The sequence below is a fragment of the Triticum urartu genome, chromosome 7, assembly GCF_003073215.2.
Source record: "Triticum urartu cultivar G1812 chromosome 7, Tu2.1, whole genome shotgun sequence".
In the NCBI taxonomy this organism is placed as follows: domain Eukaryota; kingdom Viridiplantae; phylum Streptophyta; class Magnoliopsida; order Poales; family Poaceae; genus Triticum; species Triticum urartu.
In genome coordinates, this window is record NC_053028.1 from 116,334,306 (window position 1) to 116,355,216 (window position 20,911).

The window sequence follows — 20,911 nt, forward strand, 5'->3', positions numbered from 1 at the left end:
GGCCCAGTTGGGCCGGGGGCTACTGGGCCGGAGCCCCGGGTGGTTCTTACTCTTTTTTTGTGTTAGTTCTGTTTTTGTTTTGATTCTTTTTCTTATTTTCTTTTCTGTTTTATTTTTAGTTTCTTTTAATTTTTAGTTTTTACAAAAATCACCACTAGTACCTAAATTAGTGTTTATAAATAAACTGCTGTTACATCAATTCTTAACCCATAATAAAATATTTTTAATATTTTATAAAATCGAATAGGTATTTGTTTAATTGTTTTCACTACTGTTTTAATTAGTTTAGAGCCCTGAAACATTTTATCAAGGTTTGTTTTCTTCATGGCATTTACACATGATTTATCTAACCCACCTTGAACATTTTGGTTTCATTGTTTGAAAACTTTTGTTGTTTGCCTATATTTTAAATTTGAATTTGAATCATTTTGAACTAACATGATTTTATCAACAGCAACCGAGGTGATGTGGCATCATTAGCATAGGTTTACTGTAGCTTAATTATCCGGGCGTCACATCTTCGTTGGGTGCCCGAAGATACTCAGGACTAAAGACACAGATGATCACTTTTGCAAAATCTACGCACAGACTCAATTGTAGTATCTTCACCAATGACTCATCGGCATAGTTAGCCGGAACGCCATATGCAATCACCCGCATAGCTGCAGAGATTTTTTGATATGCTCTAAATCCCTTTAAGCCCTCGGCATTTATTCTTTGAGTAAAATACTGGCAATTTGCCTCGCAAGCTTGAACAAGTTTCACAAAGAGGGATCGGCGCATTCGGTACCTTCTCCGGAAGAGGTGCGGTGGATATGTAGGATTCTCCGTGAAATAGTCTTGCATCAACATCTCATTCCCAAGATGGCAATTCCGAGGAATGCAAAGACGCCCGACGGTCGATCCTCGCTGCTTCTTTCGGTTCTTGTCTTCGTGCTCCTTCACGGCAAGAGCCATCACTAATGTCTGCTGCCGAAAGGTCGCAAGCATGGTCTCAACATCCCAGTCATCTGAATCGGACGAATCGGAGAGCAAGAACTTCTCGCACGGGCTCAACTCCATCTACATGCGTACCGGGGCGTCAATCAACTATACCGCTCGCAAAAATATCACAAAAACAAACACTAACCGGCGGCGGATGCGACGGGTGATCCCGATGTTGGAAATATGCCCTAGAGGCAATAATAAAATGGTTATTATTATATTTCCTTGTTCATGGTAATTGTCTATTGTTCATGCTATAATTGTGTTATCCGAAAATCGTAATACATGTGTGAATACATAGACCACAACATGTCCCTAGTGAGCCTCTAGTTAACTAGCTCGTTGATCAATAGATAGTCATGGTTTCCTGACTATGGACATTGGATGTCATTGATAACAGGATCACATCATTAGGAGAATGGTGTGCTGGACAAGACCCAATCCTAAGCATAGCACAAGATCGTGTAGTTCGGTTGCTAGAGCTTTTCCAATGTCAAGTATCATTTCCTTAGACCATGAGATCGTGTAACTCTCGGATGCCGTAGGAGTGCTTTGGGTGTACCAAACGTCACAACGTAACTGGGTGACTATAAAGGTATACTACAGGTTTCCCCGAAAGTATCTGTTGGGTTGACATGGATCGAGACTGGGATTTGTCACTCCGTATGACGGAGAGGTATCTCTGGGCCCACTCGGTAATGCATCATCATAATGAGCTCAATGTGACCAATTGTTTGGTCACGGGATCATGCATTACGGTACGAGTAAAGTGACTTGCCGGTAACGAGATTGAACGAGGTATTGGGATACCGACGATCGAATCTCGGGCAAGTAACGTACCGATTGACAAAGGGAATTGAATACGGGATTGATTGAATCCTCGACATCATGGTTCATCCGATGAGATCATCGTGGAACATGTGGGAGCCAACATGGGTATCCAGATCCCGCTGTTGGTTATTGACCGGAGAGTCGTCTCGGTCATGTCTGTGTGTCTCCCGAACCCGTAGGGTCTACACACTTAAGGTTCGGTGACGCTAGGGTTGTAGAGATATTAGTATGCAGTAACCCGAAAGTTGTTCAGAGTCCCGGATGAGTTCGTGGACGTCACGAGGAGTTTCGAAATGGTCCGGAGGTGAAGATTTATATATAGGAAGTCCAGTTTCGGCCATCGGGAAAGTTTCAGGGGCAATCGGTATTGTACCGGGACCACCGGAAGGGTCCCGGGGGTCCACCGGGTGGGGCCACCTATCCCGGAGGGCCCTATGGGCTGAATTGGGAGGGGAAGCAGCCCCTGGTGGGCTGGTGCGCCCCCCATGGGCCTCCCCCTGTGCCTAGGGTTGGAAACCCTAGGGGTGGGGGGCGCCCCACTTGGCTTGGGGGGCAAGTCCCCCTTGGCCGCCGCCCCCCTTGGAGATCCCATCTCCTAGGGCCGGCGCCCCCCCTAGGGGCCCTATATGTAGTGGGGGAGAGAGGGCAGCCGTACCCAAGTCCTTGGCACCTCCCTCTCCCCTCGTAACACCTCTCTCTCTCGTTGGAGCTTGGTGAAGCCCTGCCGAGATCACCGCTGCTTCCACCACCACGCCGTCGTGCTGCTGGATCTCCATGAACCTCTCCTTCCCCTTGCTGGATCAAGAAGGAGGAGATGTCTTCCCAACCGTACGTGTGTTGAACGCGGAGGTGCCGTCCGTTCAACACTTGGTCATCGGTGATTTGGATCACGACGAGTACGACTCCATCAACCCCGTTCTCTTGAACGCTTCCGCTTGTGATCTACAAGGGTATGTAGATGCACTCCCCTTTCCCTCGTTGCTAGATGACTCGATAGATTGATCTTGGTGATGCGTAGAAAATTTTAAAATTTTGCTACGTTCCCCAACAGTGGCATCATGAGCTAGGTCTATGCGTAGTTTCTATGCACGAGTAGAACACAAGTTGTTGTGGGCGTTGATTTTGTCAATTTACTTGCCGTTACTAGTCTTATCTTGATTCGGCGGTATCGTGGGATGAAGCGGCCCGGACCGACCTTACACGTACGCTTGCGTGAGACTGGTTCCACCGACTGACATGCACTAGTTGCATAAGGTGGCTAGCGGGTGTCTGTCTCTCCCACTTTAGTCGGATCGGATTCGATGAAAATGGTCCTTATGAAGGGTAAATAGAAATTGGCATATCACGTTGTGGTTTTAGTGTAGGTAAGAAACGTTCTTGCTAGAAACCTATAGCAGCCACATAAAAACTTGCAACAACAATTAGAGGACGTCTAACTTGTTTTTGCAGCATGTGCCATGTGATGTGATATGGCCAAAAGGATGTGATGAATGATATATGTGATGTATGAGATTGATCATGTTCTTGTAATAGGAATCACGACTTGCATGTCGATGAGTATGACAACCGGCAGGAGCCATAGGAGTTGTATTAATTTATTTATGACATGCGTGTCAACATAAACGTCATGTAATTACTTTACTTTATTGCTAAACCGTTAGCCATAGTAGTAGAAGTAATAGATGACGAGACAACTTCATGAAGACACGATGATGGAGATCATGATGATGGAGATCATGGTGTCATGCCGGTGACGATGATGATCATGGCGCCCCGAAGATGGAGATCAAAAGGAGCAAATGATATTGGCCATATCATGTCACTATTTGATTGCATGTGATGTTTATCATGTTTTTGCTTCTTATTTGCTTAGAACGACGGTAGTAAATAAGATGATCCCTCACAATAATTTCAAGAAAGTGTTCCCCCTAACTGTGTGCCGTTGCAAAAGTTCGTTGTCTCGAAGCACCACGTGATGATCGGGTGTGATAGATTCTAACATTCACATACAACGGGTGTAAGCCAGATTTACACATGCAAAACACTTAGGTTGACGTGACGAGCCTAGCATGTACATACATGGCCTCGGAACACAAGAGACCGAAAGGTCGAACATGAGTCGTATGGAAGATACGATCAACATGGAGATGTTCACCTATGATGACTAGTCCGTCTCACGTGATGATCGGACACGGTCTAGTTGAGTCGGATCATGTATCACTTAGATGACTAGAGGGATGTCTAATCTGAGTGGGAGTTCATTAAATAATTTGATTAGATGAACTTAATTATCATGAACTTAGTCTAAAAATCTTTGCAAAAATGTCTTGTAGATCAAATGGCCAACGCTCATGTCAACCTCAACTTCAACGCATTCCTAGAGAAAACCAAGCTGAAAGATGGTGGCCGCAACTATACGGACTGAGTCCGGAACCTGAGGATCATCCTCATAGCTGCCAAGAAAGCATATGTCCTAGAAGCACCGCTAGGTCAAGCACCCATCCTAGAGAACCAAGACGTTATGAACGCTTGGCAGTCACGTGCTGATGATTACTCCCTCGTTTAGTGCGGCATGCTTTATAGCTTAGAACCGGGGCTCCAAAAGCGTTTTGAGCAACACGGAGCATATGACATGTTCGAAGAGCTGAAAATGGTTTTCCAAGCTCATGCCCGGGTCGAGAGATATGAAGTCTCCGACAAGTTCTACAGTTGTAAGATGGAGGAAAATAGTTCTGTCAGTGAGCACATACTCAAAATGTCTGGGTTGCACAACCGCTTGTCCCAGCTGGACATTAACCTCCCGGACGAGGCGGTCATTGACAGAATCCTTCAGTCGCTCCCACCTAGCTACAAGAGCTTTGTGATGAACTACAATATGCAGGGGATGGTGAAAACTATTCCTGAAGTATTTTCGATGCTGAAATCAGCGGACGTGGAAATCAAAAAGGAACATCAAGTGTTGATGGTCAATAAAACCACTAGTTTCAAGAAAGGAAAGGGTAAGAAGAACTTCAAGAAGGACGGCAAGGGAGTTGCCGCACCCGGTAAATCAGTTGCCGGGAAGAATCCAAAGAATGGACCCAAACCTGAGACTGAGTGCTTTTATTGCAAGGGAAAGGGACACTGGAAGCGGAACTGCCCCAAATACTTAGCGGACAAGAAGGCCGACAACACTAAAGGTATATGTGATATACATGTAATTGATGTGTACCTTACCAGTACTCGTAGTAGCTCCTGGGTATTTGATACCGGTGCGGTTGCTCATATTTGTAACTCAAAACAGGAGCTGCGGAATAAGCGGAGACTGGCGAAGGACGAGGTGACGATGCGCGTCGGGAATGGTTCCAAGGTCGATGTGATCGCCGTCGGCACGCTACCTCTACATTTACCTATGGGATTAGTTTTAAACCATAATAATTGTTATTTATTGCCAGCTTTGAGCATGAACATTGTATCTGGATCTCGTTTAATACGAGATGGCTACTCATTTAAATCCGAGAATAATGGTTGTTCTATTTATATGAGAGATATGTTTTATGGTCATGCCCCGCTGGTCAATGGTTTATTCTTAATGAATCTCGAATGTGATGTTACACATATTCATAGTGTGAATACCAAAAGATGTAAGATTGATAATGATAGTCCCACATATCTGTGGCACTGCCGCCTTGGTCACATCAGTGTCAAACGCATGAAGAAGCTCCATACAGATGGACTTTTGGAGTCTCTTGATTTCGAATCATTTGACACGTGCGAACCATGCCTCATGGGTAAAATGACCAAGACTCCGTTCTCCGAAACAATGGAGTGAGCAACCAACTTATTGGAAATTATACATACTGATGTGTGCGGTCCAATGAGTTTGAGGCTCGCAGTGGCTATCGTTATGTTCTCACTCTCACTGATGACTTAATTAGATATGGGTATGTCTATTTGATGAAACACAAGTCTGAGACCTTTGAAAAGTTCAAGGAATTTCAGAATGAGGTAGAGAATCAACGTGATCAAAAGATAAAATTCTTACGATCAGATCGTGGGGGAGAATATTTAAGTCATGAATTTGGTACGCACTTAAGGAACTGTGGAATCATTTCACAACTCACGCCGCCTGGAACGCCTCGGCGTAACGGTGTGTCCGAACGTCGTAATCGCACTCTATTGGATATGGTGCGATCTATGATGTCACTCACTGATTTACCGCTATCATTTTGGGGATATGCTCTAGAGACAGCTACATTCACTTTAAATAGGGCACCGTCTTAATCCGTTGAGACGACACCGTATGAATTATGGTTTGGGAAGAAACCTAAGCTGTCGTTTCTAAAAGTTTGGGGATGCGATGCTTATGTCAAGAAACTTCAACCTGAAAAGCTCGAACCCAAGTCGGAAAAATGCGTCTTCATAGGATACCCTAAGGAAACCATTGGGTATACCTTCTACCTCAGATCCGAAGGCAAGATCGTTGTTGCGAAGAACGGGTCCTTTCTGGAGAAAGAGTTTCTCTCGAGAGAAGTAAGTGGGAGGAAAGTAGAACTTGATGAAGTACTGCCTCTTGAACCGGAAAGTAGCGCAGCTCAGGAAGATGTTCCTGTGGTGCCTGCACCGACTAGAGAGGAAGTTAATGATGATGATCAAGGTACTTCGGATCAAGTTGCTACTGAACTTCGAAGGTCCACAAGGACACATTCCACACCAGAATGGTACGGCAACCCTGTCCTGGAAATCATGTTGTTAGACAACGGTGAACCTTCGAACTATGAAGAAGCAATGGCGGGCCTAGATTCAAACAAATGGCTTGAAGCCATGCAATCAGAGATAGGATCCATGGAAAACAAAGTATGGACTTTGATAGACTTGCCCGGTGATCGGCGAGCGATAGAGAATAAATGGATCTTTAAGAAGAAGACGGACGCGGATGGTAATGTTACCATCTATAAGGCTCGACTTGTCGCTAAGGGTTATCGACGAGTTCAAGGGGTTGACTACGATGAGACCTTCTCACCTATAGTGAAGCTGAAGTCCGTCCGAATCATGTTAGCAATTGCCGCATACTATGATTATGAGATATGGCAAATGGACGTCAAAACGGCATTCCTTAACGGCTTTCTTAAGGAAGAATTGTATATGATGCAGCCGGAAGGTTTTGTCGATCCTAAGAATGCTAACAAGGTATGCAAGCTCCAGCGCTCCATCTATGGGCTGGTGCAAGCATCTCGGAGTTGGAACATTCGCTTTGATGAAATGATCAAAGCGTTTGGGTTTATGCAGACTTATGGAGAAGCCTGCGTTTACAAGAAAGTGAGTGGGAGCTCTGTAGCATTTCTCATATTATATGTGGATGACATACTTTTGATGGGAAATGATATAGAACTTTTGGACAGTATTGAGGCCTACTTGAATAAGTGTTTTTCGATGAAGGACCTTGGAGAAGCTGCTTACATATTAGGCATCAAGATCTATAGAGATAGATCAAGACGCCTCATAGGTCTTTCACAAAGCACATACCTTGATAAGATATTGAAGAAGTTCCATATGGATCAGTCCAAGAAGGGGTTCTTGCCTGTGTTGCAAGGTGTGAAATTGAGCTCAGCTCAATGTCCGACCACGGCAGAAGATAGAGAAAAGATGAGTGTCGTCCCCTATGCCTTAGCCATAGGGTCTATCATGTATGCCATGCTGTGTACCAGACCTGATGTAAACCTTGCCGTGAGTTTGGTAGGTAGGTACCAAAGTAATCCCGGCATGGAACACTGGACAGCGGTCAAGAACATCTTGAAGTACCTGAAAAGGACTAAGGATATGTTTCTCGTATATGGAGGTGACGAGGAGCTCGTCGTAAAGGGTTACATCGACGCTAGCTTCGACACAGATCTGGATGATTGTAAGTCAGAAACCGGATACATGTATATTTTGAATGGTGGGGCAGTTAGCTGGTGCAGTTGCAAGCAAAGCATCGTGGCGGGATCTACATGTGAAGCGGAGTACATGGCAGCCTCGGAGGCAGCGCATGAAGCAATCTGGATGAAGGAGTTCATCACCGACCTAGGAGTCATACCCAATGCATCGGGGCCGATCACTCTCTTCTGTGACAACACTGGAGCTATTACCCTTGCCAAGGAGCCCGGGTTTAAGAAGACCAGGCACATCAAGCGTCGCTTCAACTCCATTCGTGAAAATGTTCAAGATGGAGACATAGATATTTGCAAAGTACATATGGATCTGAATGTCGCAGATCCATTGACTAAACCTCTTCCGCGAGCAAAACATGATCAACACCAGAACTCTATGGGTGTTCGATTCATCACAATGTAACTAGATTATTGACTCTAGTGCAAGTGGGAGACTATTGGAAATATGCCCTAGAGGCAATAATAAAATGGTTATTATTATATTTCCTTGTTCATGGTAATTGTCTATTGTTCATGCTATAATTGTGTTATCCGGAAATCGTAATACATGTGTGAATACATAGACCACAACATGTCCCTAGTGAGCCTCTAGTTAACTAGCTCGTTGATCAATAGATAGTCATGGTTTCCTGACTATGGACATTGGATGTCATTGATAACGGGATCACATCATTAGGAGAATGATGTGATGGACAAGAACCAATCCTAAGCATAGCACAAGATCGTGTAGTTCAGTTGCTAGAGCTTTTCCAATGTCAAGTATCATTTCCTTAGAACATGAGATCGTGTAACTCCCAGATGCCGTAGGAGTGCTTTGGTTGTACCAAACGTCACAACGTAACTGGGTGACTATAAAGGTATACTACAGGTATCCCTGAAAGTATCTGTTGGGTTGACACGGATCGAGACTGGGGTTTGTCACTCCGTATGACGGAGAGGTATCTCTGGGCCCACTCGGTAATGCATCATCATAATGAGCTCAATGTGACCAAGTGTTTGGTCATGGGATCATGCATTACGGTACGAGTAAAGTGGCTTGCCGGTAACGAGATTGAACGAGGTATTGGGATACTGACGATCGAATCTTGGGCAAGTAACGTACCGATTGACAAAGGGAATTGAATACGGGATTGATTGAATCCTCGACATCGTGGTTCATCCGATGATATCATCGTGGAACATGTGGGAGCCAACATGGGTATCCAGATCCCGCTGTTGGTTATTGACCGGAGAGTCGTCTCGGTCATGTCTGCGTGTCTCCCGAACCCGTAGGGTCTACACACTTAAGGTTTGGTGACGTTAGGGTTGTAGAGATATTAGTATGCGGTAACCCGAAAGTTGTTCGGAGTCCCGGATGAGATTCCGGACGTCGCGAGGAGTTCCAGAATGGTCCGGAGGTGAAGATTTTTATATAGGAAGTCTAGTTTCGGCCATCGGGAAAGTTTCGGGGGTAATCGGTATTGTACTGGGACCACCGGAAGGGTCCGGGGGTCCACCGGGTGGGGCCACCTATCCCGGAGGGCCCCATGGGCTGAAGTGGGAGGGTAACCAACCCCTGGTGGGCTGGTGCGCCCCCCATGGGCCTCCCCCTGCGCCTAGGGTTGGAAACCCTAGGGGTGGGGGGCGCCCCACTTGGCTTGGGGGGCAAGTCCCCCTTGGCAGCCGCCCCCCTTGGAGATCCCATCTCCTAGGGCCAGCGCCCCCCTAGGGGCCCTATATATAGTGGGGGCGAGCGAGGGCAGCCGTACCCAAGTCCTTGGCGCCTCCCTCTCCCCTCGTAACACCTCTCTCTCTCTCTCGTTGGAGCTTGGCGAAGCCCTGTCGAGATCACCGCTGCTTCCACCACCACGCCGTCATGCTGCTGGATCTCCATCAACCTCTCCTTCCCCTTGCTGGATCAAGAAGGAGGAGACGTCTTCCCAACCGTACGTGTGTTGAACGCGGAGGTGCCGTCCGTTCGGCACTTGGTCATCGGTGATTTGGCTCACGACGAGTACGACTCCATCAACCACGTTCTCTTGAACGCTTACGCTCGCGATCTACAATGGTATGTAGATGCACTCCCCTTTCCCCCGTTGCTAGATGACTCCATAGATTGATCTTGGTGATGCGTAGAAAATTTTAAAATTCTGCTACGTTCCCCAACACCCGAGTGGCGATGAGGGGCGGGCTCGACGGTGGTCGATCCCTGGCGGCAGCAGTGACGAGGGGCGGCTCTTCTCGTCGGAACCGGGGAGGGGGGTCGATGCAGCGTATCGGCGCGGGAGGGTGGGGGGACGGCCCCGCGGCGTGATTTGGCCCGCATATTTGGTCGGAATCGCCAGCGGCGGACGGGCGGAAGCAAGGGCGGTCTGCGGCGGAACAAGGTGGGGAAAGGCGCGTGAGCTGAAATGTCCTTCCCGCCAACTGCATCTATGTGATGCAGGGCACCATAGCCGCGAGAGGGAAATCCGCGTATTTCCGGGTTGGGGTCGGGATTTTGCTGCGCCCCTCAAATTTTTTTGCGGACCTGAGCAGGATGCGGTGTCTAATCAGGCAAGTTTTTCCTCCCCTACTTGTATTTTAGCGGTTATTTTGCGGGTCGAGCTACCCGCATTTTAGCGGTTATTTTGCGGGTTGGGGGGTGCGGGGTCTGCTAGAATTGCTCTGAGTCCATTGCTTGATGGGTTTTAGGGTCGAAAATGCTACACCTTTTTTGACACTCATCTCATCCTTTATTCATTCATGACGATCGTGGGATCGGTTACAATAAAAGGAATTACCGCCTCAGGTGTGCATTCTGACCAGATGTTCCGAGTAGAAAATCCAAAGTAGTTCATGCGTGACCTTATTTCTCTCTCTGTCACAATGTTGAATAGACCACATGTTTTTTCTTCTTCTTGATTTCGAAAATGCTACAACTAGGTAAACCTACAAACCTCTCCACCCCTTGAATTCAAGTGTGTGGGCCCCCCTCCTCTAATTTCGTCCAACAGAAAAAATGTCACGCAGATCATTACGTCAATCACGTAAAATTGCTTACATAGTTACATAGGTGTAACATCACTGGTTTTAGGGTAAACCTTACTACTTCTAAGACCATGTGACATTAAATCATCTCAACGTTGATTATATGGGTAGTTTTGTCAATTTTTGGTTGGTAATTTATAGAATACTAATAGAGTGCCCGTGCGTTGCCACGGGCTCTTGAAATAGTTTACAAGAATTACATGTTAAATTTCACACGTACAAACAAATATAACCCAAACACAATTATTGAATAATTGAAGTCCATTTTTGCAATATAAATTGATAACAAAAAGAAATATTAATGACATGTCCATGTAACAAACTGAGCGATGTTCGACTATAACATCTATTACAAAATTATCAATATCTAGATGATGTGCTTAAAAAATTCTTTCACAATATCAGAAAAGTTTTCTTTAGCTTCATTCGCACGATGTTTTAGCAAGTATAATAAAAATTGTTTCCTCAACTCATACCCATCCTGCACAAACAATATATGTAGTTAGTATACATTTTTTACGTTGAAGGTCCTAAAACATGTAACGGACAATACTCACCCTGCAAACCGGCTTGACCAATTCTTTACCGTTCCACCGGAGCATAAAATGAAAAACGAAATAGCCAGACACATTCCTGCAATTTTTTAAATTAATAATATAAAGAATATAGTGATAACAAAAATAAATGTTTTTATTATGAATTCGTTACCCGTCTATACTCGTTGAAATACCAAACGAAAATAAAAGTTGTCATTTAGATATATCAGAATTCCAACCAGGCCGCTTTATTTCATGTGCTTCTTTGAAATCCCTTGCAAAACTTCTAAATTTCAGTGCATGACGTAAAATTTTATCCTCTAACGATTGTGATGTTTGAATAGGGTCCATAATATATAGACGACGTGCCTCTTTGTCGATGACGTATAAGATGTATCGGCCGATAAATGCATAGGGAAGATAAATCTACAAGTGGAGCTGTTAGAAACAATAATAAACCATGATCCCCCGCAAAAAAGAACAATAAATCATGATAACAATAGACAAAATACTTTACTTATTATGTTGCACGATGAGATGTCGTTGTCTATCCCAGGCCAGCTATCAAATAATGGTGCCAACGTCTGGATAGTTTCCTTCTCGCAAAACTTCCGACCTCGTGTTGACTCTAGCATCATGGACTAAGTAAAAAAAAGAAATATTCTTTCAACATGTTGATACTAATGCTACATAGAATGAAGAGTTGCATAACTTACACAAAATCTTATATCCATGTAGTGTATAGGAGGGTCTTTGAACAATACTCCCTCGTCACATGCCAGTATACACACGGCGGTGTTGAAGCAATCATTGTCTATAGGCTGCTCCATGTTAAGTATGCACTGAAGTTTCTTAAGACTTAAGCCCATTGGATGGGGTGCCGAGCTCCGGACCCATTACTTCTTAAAAATTGGATGGTAAGAAGAATAATAATGTACATGCGCACATTAAATATTGATACGTGAAACTTACTCCAAACACCCGGCATCATCGATCAACATGATGTAGTTGTAGAGGCCGGCAAGTAATTCACGTTGGTCCGTGAGTATGATAGTGATTGGGGCAAGACGTTTGTCTTTGACTACGTCAGATGGATTCTCGAGGATCTCGAGATCATCATTAGCTAAAGTTTCTTCATCGTCTGGTTGATGGTATATGGGACCTCCTTTTACCTTATTCAGCTAAATGACAACTAATTTTCATCGAAAGTGTTTCATATCTTCCTACAATATATATATATATTGATATAATATTTTGAGATAAAATAATGAGATAATGTATAAAAATGAAATACCTGGATGAAGTGGTTCCAGGTCTGATAGTGCATCTGATGTCCAATATTCCATATAATTTAGCATAAACAGTCCACATGATACGCTATAATATTATAAAATAATGCTTTCGAATATCATCCAGACGAATCAAATAACCAAACCGTTGTAACAAGTGCTTACCCATCAGTTTGTATTGCCTCATAAAACTGCTCTACGACCGTCCATTTTGTAACATTGAGATCGGGCCACTTATGATCTTTGTTAAACTCCGGACTATGCTCTAATAACTATTTTATATATGAGAAATATTAGGGATTAAGGTCAAACAAAACATATGTTAAGATGAGAAAAAACAATAGATGGTTACCGTAGTAGCAAGGTCATTGTGTTTGACCCAAGAACCAAGTGAGTCAAATACTTGAATCTCACGTTTTTCGCATTGGCGACTGCTATTATCCAATGGTAGCCCAGAATGTTAATCGGAAGGAATAACTGTTGTAAATATCATACAAGTCGGAGTCACAATTAGATATAAATATTAATAAATCATTATACAATGAATTAAATAAAAACAATCCATAATTATATGCATGGATAACGAGACAAGACTAACCATAAGTTGTTGTAGATAAGTATTAACATGATGTACGATGTGACGATATTTTGATGGGTCTATGTTTTTTTCGTATTCTTTTATCTGGCCAGATACAAACATGCTAATAATGTGTACCTTTTCACCCGCTACAATGCATATAAATAAATCAAACACAGATATCAAATGGGGCGCCCGACAGGCTTCCTAAAATTCATCCATGTGGATAGTCCGAACTCCCTCGAATAGTGGCAGCGACAATACCATAGAGTAAAGAATCTCATATCTCTCTCACACACTTTTTTTTGTCAAACATCTCTCTCCCATTGGGATCTCTCTCTCACACACACTCCCTTCTCTATGTATCAGTAGCAGCGACATGAACATTAATAGTAGTGTAGCAGCAGCGGCACGAATATCAACAGTAGTGTAGTAGCAGTGCCGCCCCTATGCACGGGCCGTCTCCCTGCCCTTCCCTGCTTGAGCGACGCTATCCCCTACCTTTCCCGCCACATTTGCTTGGCATTGTGCTCCCTCTGCTTTCCCTTCTATCTGGCTCATAAATAATAGCAAAGGATATAGGATTTAGAATGCTTAAGGTCTAAAATACTTTAATCTCTACCAACTGGAGGCACAGATAACTACATTTAAAAGCAAGCACAGATAATTACATTTAAAAGCAGGAACATATGCTATCTTCATCAGTAAGTAAAGAGTAAAAAAGCAGAGGACCAAAACCAAATAACAGGAATGTTATAGGTCATTTAAAGGCACAATGAAAATGTTGCAAACCATTGTACTGCTACCACTTACAAAATTTTAACAACAATTCTCAACTCCGCCAGCATGCAGTACATTTATTACTATAGGAGACTGGATACAAATTTCTTTGTAAAGAGTTTCATACACTCTTGTTAATGTGTAAGTACATCAAACATGTTTGAACAAGCAGGAATGATGAGGTAAAATTAAACCATGGATATCAGACTACCAACTCCCCATTAATAGTAGAGATAATTCTGGTGCACATGAGACGGTGTCATTATTTGTTTACCCGTTAAATCTCTTTTCCTGTTGTTCCTCCTCTATCCACTATCTCCCCCTCTCTTATCCAAACTTATCACCACTATCAATGGTGCAACCAGCTCTGACCACACCGGCAGTATACATTAAATAGATTCACTTAAGCAAACAAACAAATTTGGTTTCTAAATAACACTACTTATTGGGAATGTTTTCCGTATGTTCCATTTTAACCAGGAAGAAGTGATATGTTGTTGTCTTAAATCCACATTACCCTACAAGCACTAACCACATAATTTGTGGGTTCCTTTCCCATAGGATCATTACTTTCTCAGAGGATCATTAGATATATGTAGTATCTTACAACTAAGAATGAAAAAGTTAGGGTAAGGACAACATAACAAGTTGAAACACAGACACATCAAGAGTTTGGTAAAGCAAGACACCATTTTATTTCAGATTGAGCCTCATAATGGAATTTAAAAACTTCCATGAAACTTGAAGCATTGTATGCTCTTGTCCACGAAGAGAGATATAGCCTTATAGCACCAGCATGCCTGTCTATGTTACTCCTCAAGCCAAACTATAAAACTTTTATCTGTCGACAACCTGTCCAAAGACACAGGCTAATTCCCCTCAAACTGTCCATTCCGCCACAAATATGCACAGGCATTCCCCTCAAACTGTCTCACTCGCGTGAACATCGTCGACATTGCCCACCATGCTTGCTCACATCTACTTGCTCCTTGTCAAGTACATCCACGCTTCCAACTCTCACCTCATCACCATGCTTGTTGATGCATATGTCAAGTCCAGCCTCGTCACACATGTGGGTGTACAATTTTCGTCTGACACATGAATGGCCATTGCCACGCCCGCCCTTCTCGTTTGTTACGCCCCTACTAACCTCACCGCCGTGTGCGTCCTTATCCTGAGAAAAATACATTCAGAACATTAAAAAAATCATAATACTTAAACGTTTTTTTGAGTCAATGGAAGATGCGGTTATGCACCTTCACTTCATTATCAGAGGAGTCAAAAGTTAGGATTTAATATAGCTTTCAACAGGAATAATGTGTATTATAATCAAGCATGGGCTAGGTTATCAATGAGAAGCATAATACAGAAGCAAGCTGAAGCTACCCACTCTTAGGTTTATAGTGTATACTACACTACATACTACAGAAGCATAATTTTGAGATTAACGCTACAACTTTGTCATGTATCAGGGTATCTTTGTTTTGAAAAGAACACATCATGTGTGGAATGTGGCTGGTAACATGTGCTCATTGTTCAGGGTGTGTCGAGATCTGCAAGTATTAGCACAAGAAACTCTTCAGTTGTAACACAATCTACCAATGCCTGAAACAAATAGAATTATTGAAATGGCCTACCGTCAAATTATTACCCAGAGTATATAACTTATTTTTCAAGTAAATAAGATCGCGTGTGAAAAGAGATATGTCCAAGCTATGATGAGAAGTTCATACCAATCATGTACATGAAAGCATTTGACTATAGCCACTCCTGAAAAGTAGATTAGAAAAATAATGCAGACCAAAAAAACATGGTGAGCGAGTGAAAGACTGAACTTACCTTTACTAAGATTTCCGCATATGCCAAACAAATTCCAGCACTGACTTTTATCCAAGCGCCGCTCTGGCTCTTTTCCTTCATACGTATCACCCTGCAATTAAACATATCACATTAAAAATAATTAGAGGTATCCTGAAAAATAAAATGATAGCAATTAGTATTATTCAGTAAATGAACAATGAGATTTCTGGAAAATACATTGTAGTAACATATTACCATTTTTGTAGTACCATAAGAACATATTAAATTAGGCCAAGCTCTGGAAAACGCCCATTCTTTTCATGTTATTATTCATATAATGGGATTTCAAAAGAAGAGCGAGAGAGAAGGGAGCATGATGGAATTATTAGTATGCCCATGTTACAAGCACATGCTTATAGAAGAACACGTTTCTGCATCTATCATAGATTTATAGTATGTCCTAGCTCTGTCGCCACAAAATGTGGGTGCATTATAGTTAGCATGGAAGAACACCGTCCGGTAACATCACCATGCCAAAATGTGGGATAACTGTCCTCTGTAATCTTTTGGTGATAAGATTCATTGCTCTATCTATTATATCTCGTATTCTTCATGTTCTTTGCGCCATCAGTAGAGAAGGCAAAATAATTTCAATAGTTCCAAACATAAAATCCTGATGTTGCTCTCTTATCAAGTTAATCTGGAATTTCTACCAAAAAAATGTTCCCTGTTCATAGAGATGCTTGACACAAATTGGTTTGATTTAATATAACCATCAGCGAGTGAGTGATGAAACTACATGCTCTCAGATCTTAGGCCCATGTCAGAACTTGCATGTTCCTACACAAAGCTGGGGCAGCAACACCTTCCCAATGAGGAGTCGAGGCAAATCTGTGACTGATTGCGCCTCACAGACTCAAGGTTTCTGTAAACTACTTAAATTATTCAAAGCATGATGACGGGGATGATATCCCATATATCTTTTGCGTACTTGTGTATCATACGGTCACTGCTGAACTTGGGGGAACCAGCTGTATTGAGCATGGACGTTTTTGTCTAAAGCCACAGGTAGAGACGGATATGATGTGATTAGGAGGATCAAACACTCTGAGTGACTATCTACCAGTCTATCTGTCTGTGGAGTTAGTAATGAAATAGCAAACTAAAAATGTTAATCACACATGAAACAGAGTGGAAATATCCACGATAACGGAATAATGTTCAGAAATGAAAATCAGTTTTCTGAAGTTATTTTTGGATTGGAATGCATAGAACGACTTTCCTGAAGCTAGGTTCATCAAAGCTCATATATCAACAGCCAACATATGAGTAATTATAGCACATCTAGCACCTGCATTCTCTGATTGGCTATGATGTTCTTCCAACATACTGATAAACACTTCAGTGTGAAATAAGAAATATTCCTAACAACCAGTGAAGTCGTTCATAGTGAAACACTGATGTACCATTGGGTAAAACTTGCACAGAGGCATAGGCATATAACTGTCATATTCAAATGCGTTGAAACCTAACGAATCTAAATCTAACAATGTCATTCTTGTGAAATATCATCCAAAACTAGTTAATATAATAAAGAAGAGAAGTAGACACACTGAGCAAAACATGAGAAATATTTTGCTTTTCGTTAATACAATGATCAAGATACAAATGCAATGATTAGAGGGGACACAAAAAAGGCCTAGGCATTAACTCACACGAAGTGAAATAAATAACAGGTTTGTGGTAACACTCCAATCTGATGCATAAGAACTCTGAATAAAGCATCACCAAATCGAGAAATACTTGGTTCTATAGTCCCATGCATTTACATTTCTACACTTTCAAGTTTTTGGATCAACGACACTAAATAAACAGAGCATCTAACAAAAAAACATTATTACGAAAGCATTTCCCATGTCTTCTGTTATTAGGTCTATACAGGATAGTGTTAGGCCAAAAAAGTGAAAGAGTGTAATGAGAAGGTCTAGCAAGTATATTGTAATAATTTCCTTTAAACTGCAGTTTTTTAAAATGAGCTCATTTACTTTTGGTTTGTCATATTTAGGTGTAGTCGAAAGAGAATCCAACTCAAAAGCTAGCAAAGCTCCATCCTGGATACGACATAGTACGGGCATATTTAAGCATTGACTGCTTGATCAATTGTGGCTTGTTAAATATTAATTGTACCTAGTTAAATAGTAATTGTCCCTACTTACATGGTATAAGGAACACTTTCTCAACAAATGCAATGCTTCGGTAACTACAAACCATAATGCTTCAGTAACCACACAGTTTTTCTCTGTTTAGTTGCAAGAACAGGGCGAGTAGAAACTCTTTTTTGCCTTCATTACCTCGCAGATGAAATAGAAAGTGAGGCACCCTGACTCGATGTTCCTGAAGGCGCCCTCGCTATGGCCTAGTTCACCCTTCTCAGGGCCAGGAGTAAAACCACAGCTTGCCTCCTCAAAATACCAGCAGAACCAACTCATCAGGCATGCAATCAGGATAACAACATATCATTCATAGTTCAAACCAAGTAAACAAACATATGCATCAGGCACTGGTGCATCCAAAGTTTAACTCTATTCTCCTCCCACTTAATGGATGAGGCAAATCTTTTGCCTTCGTTTTGGAAAAAAAAGTTTAACTATATCAAGAGCTAAAAACAATTAGCATGTCATATATGGCAATCTGTAAGAGACAAAATAATAGCCATATAGATACCAGACCTTACTCCCTTACAAGACAGTGTCATAAAAAACTCTTAAATCAGCACCAGGATCAATTCACCACACCAAACCAGTCATCATGAACTGATGATACTTGGGGTAACTTGTCCAAATGAAAATAAAATTAAACCATGGTGGTTCAGTTTCAAATAAAAAGTGCATATACCAGTTCGAAGTGGACTCGCCACGCGTTGATTGAAAAATAACTCATGTGCCAAGAAACATAATCTTATATCTGACTTTTAGCTGAGAGCAAAATGGCTCATTCAAATCAAGCAACTATCTAAGATGCAACCTTTATTTGTCATCAAGCACTGAAGAGCTTGTTGTGCATAGATTGATGCCCAGGAGAAGCAGAGGGGGCTAAAACACACACCGCTCAGGGCTTGTAGATCTGGCCATCAATAATTGCGAGGTGTGCTATTATGACCACCACAATACCATGGGTGGAAAAGCCACTTAAACTTTCAGTTTAGAACAATACATGAATGAGCGTTCTAACTTCTAAACTATGCAGGCTTAGAAAACTAAAAACCATACATGACCACAAGTTTGCTGCAACAAATTCAAGAAGAATTCGCCACAGCAAACTGAACTTGAAAGATAACCGATATATATGATCCATGTTGTAGGACACCGTAAACAACAAAAAGGAAATGAAGTACGTACTATTATGCATCTGAACCATATTGAGTACTGATGTAACCTGTGTTGATGAATCTGAAAAGGCTGCGACTTGCTCGGAAATTCAAAGTGCGTCATAACAAGCTTGACGGAGCCGCACACACTCTCGAAGGCGACCAGGGAGAGCTCGATGCAGGTGATGTCGCCGCCAGAAGCTCCAGCACATGTCGCTAGTTGCCGCACCTGACCTCAAGGATCTGCAACACATCAACCCACAACATATACTCAAATCAGTAAATGACAGAGTCCCACACGAGTGACATCAAGAATGAGTGGTGGATGCAGCTTCCAGAACATGCATCAAGTGAGCGAGTTCCAAATCATCTAATCACTTACAAAGAGAACTCTGTCATGTGACTGAATACCACGTCTCAAAGATGACCATGTGGGTTGAGGCACGAGCAAGGGTGAAGGCACCATTGTTTTGACCATGCTGTGACAAAAAGAGTGATGGGAAATTAGGAGCACAAGCAAAGGTGTTTGGCTGAATTCAAGAAATCAATCCAAATCACAGAGTGGGGAAATTAATCTAATCTTGTCAAGGAAGATATTTACGTAATTGAACTAATATAATCAATTTCCGGAGAGAAATAGGAAAATCCTAGACTACTTTCAAAATCAAGAACTGTATGTTTGCATGAGCACACAGGAAGGGGATGTCATGCCTTGTAAGGGAAGAGCAACAAATCGACAAGTTGTCGGCTGACCTGGAGGAGAACCAGAGCACGTTGTCTTCTCCACTCCTTCACAAGGCGGTACTTGACAGCCATGGTGAGAAACCGGCATCAGGATACATGTGCAAACAACGGAACCAACATCTCTGTAGGCGGACCAGACCAAATCCATCAGGTACCCAAGCCAATGGGAGGGGTGGATGCATTTATCATATCATAGGGGCAACAGGGAACCCGACAATGGTGCATCTAGGCGTGCGAGAGCAAGCCACACAGGAGCCTGGTGACGAGCCAAGGGCCACCCCGGCGCGAGCCAGGGCCGGCAGAGCACAGTGGACGGAGGGCCAAATGCGGCTGGCAGACGCAGATCCGCGGATCTCCGGGCAGAGCGTCGCCACCGGCCCGTGGAGTCAAGCGGGAGTGGGGGAAGCGGGCGGTGGAGGAGGGCGCTGGGGTTGGGGTCGCTGTCGGACGAAACGACAGATCCGGCGATGATGTAGCCGTCGCGCGCGACCCGATCTGTGCGCCGCAAGCAAGCCCAACGGCGGCCAACAAGTGCCGTGCAGAGTGCCGCGATGGGGAGGAGGCGGGCCATGTGGGCAACCGAGTGCCGTGCAGGTCAAGCTGGCCGCCGGCGGGAGGGCAGCTGACGGCCACCATGAGCGAAGGTGAAGATCGGATCGAGGGGAGGAGAAGCTCGCACGAACGGACTTGGATTTCGACGGGAGACGTGTCCCTGCTCTGAGGAGCCGCCTTCGCCGCCGCCGCCGACTGCACTCTCAAGCTATCATGGCGGGGCAGCGAGGGTAAGAAACCCTAGCGGTAGCCGAGCGTGGGGGTGGGGGGTTGGAGTGCTGTTGCGTGAGGGAGTGGAGAGGTGGGGATGCTCCTGCAGCCGTGCCCGACAAAGAGGTCAGGCCGGCGGAGCAGCAGGGGCGGCAGCGGAGCGGGAGATGAAGGCGACGGCGGCACGGGAGATGGGGGAAAGAGAGAGGTCGCATCGGGATCGAGAGGTGGGGGCGTTGTACTGGTTTTTGCGGGAGGGGTGGTGTGAAAAAAAATCTATGAAGGTTAACCTATGAAAAAAACCGGACGAAAATGGTGGGACG

General features: G+C 43.5%; 1 long non-coding RNA gene across 3 annotated transcripts; it reads right to left on the reverse strand.

The window, feature by feature from the left end:
• Positions 1–14,586: 14,586 nt before the first annotated feature.
• Positions 14,587–20,815, reverse strand: LOC125522589. Of its 3 annotated transcripts, none has more exons than XR_007289843.1 (5): positions 19,836–20,815; positions 19,465–19,561; positions 18,067–19,325; positions 15,755–15,845; positions 14,587–15,089 (listed from the first exon to the last, which is right to left on the reverse strand). It is a non-coding gene; the product is annotated as an uncharacterized LOC125522589 (long non-coding RNA). The 3 variants fall into 3 exon arrangements; XR_007289844.1 differs by lacking the exon at positions 19,836–20,815 and having other exon boundaries at positions 18,067–18,174; positions 19,151–19,325; positions 19,465–19,808; XR_007289842.1 differs by lacking the exon at positions 19,836–20,815 and having other exon boundaries at positions 19,465–19,816.
• Positions 20,816–20,911: the final 96 nt, after the last annotated feature.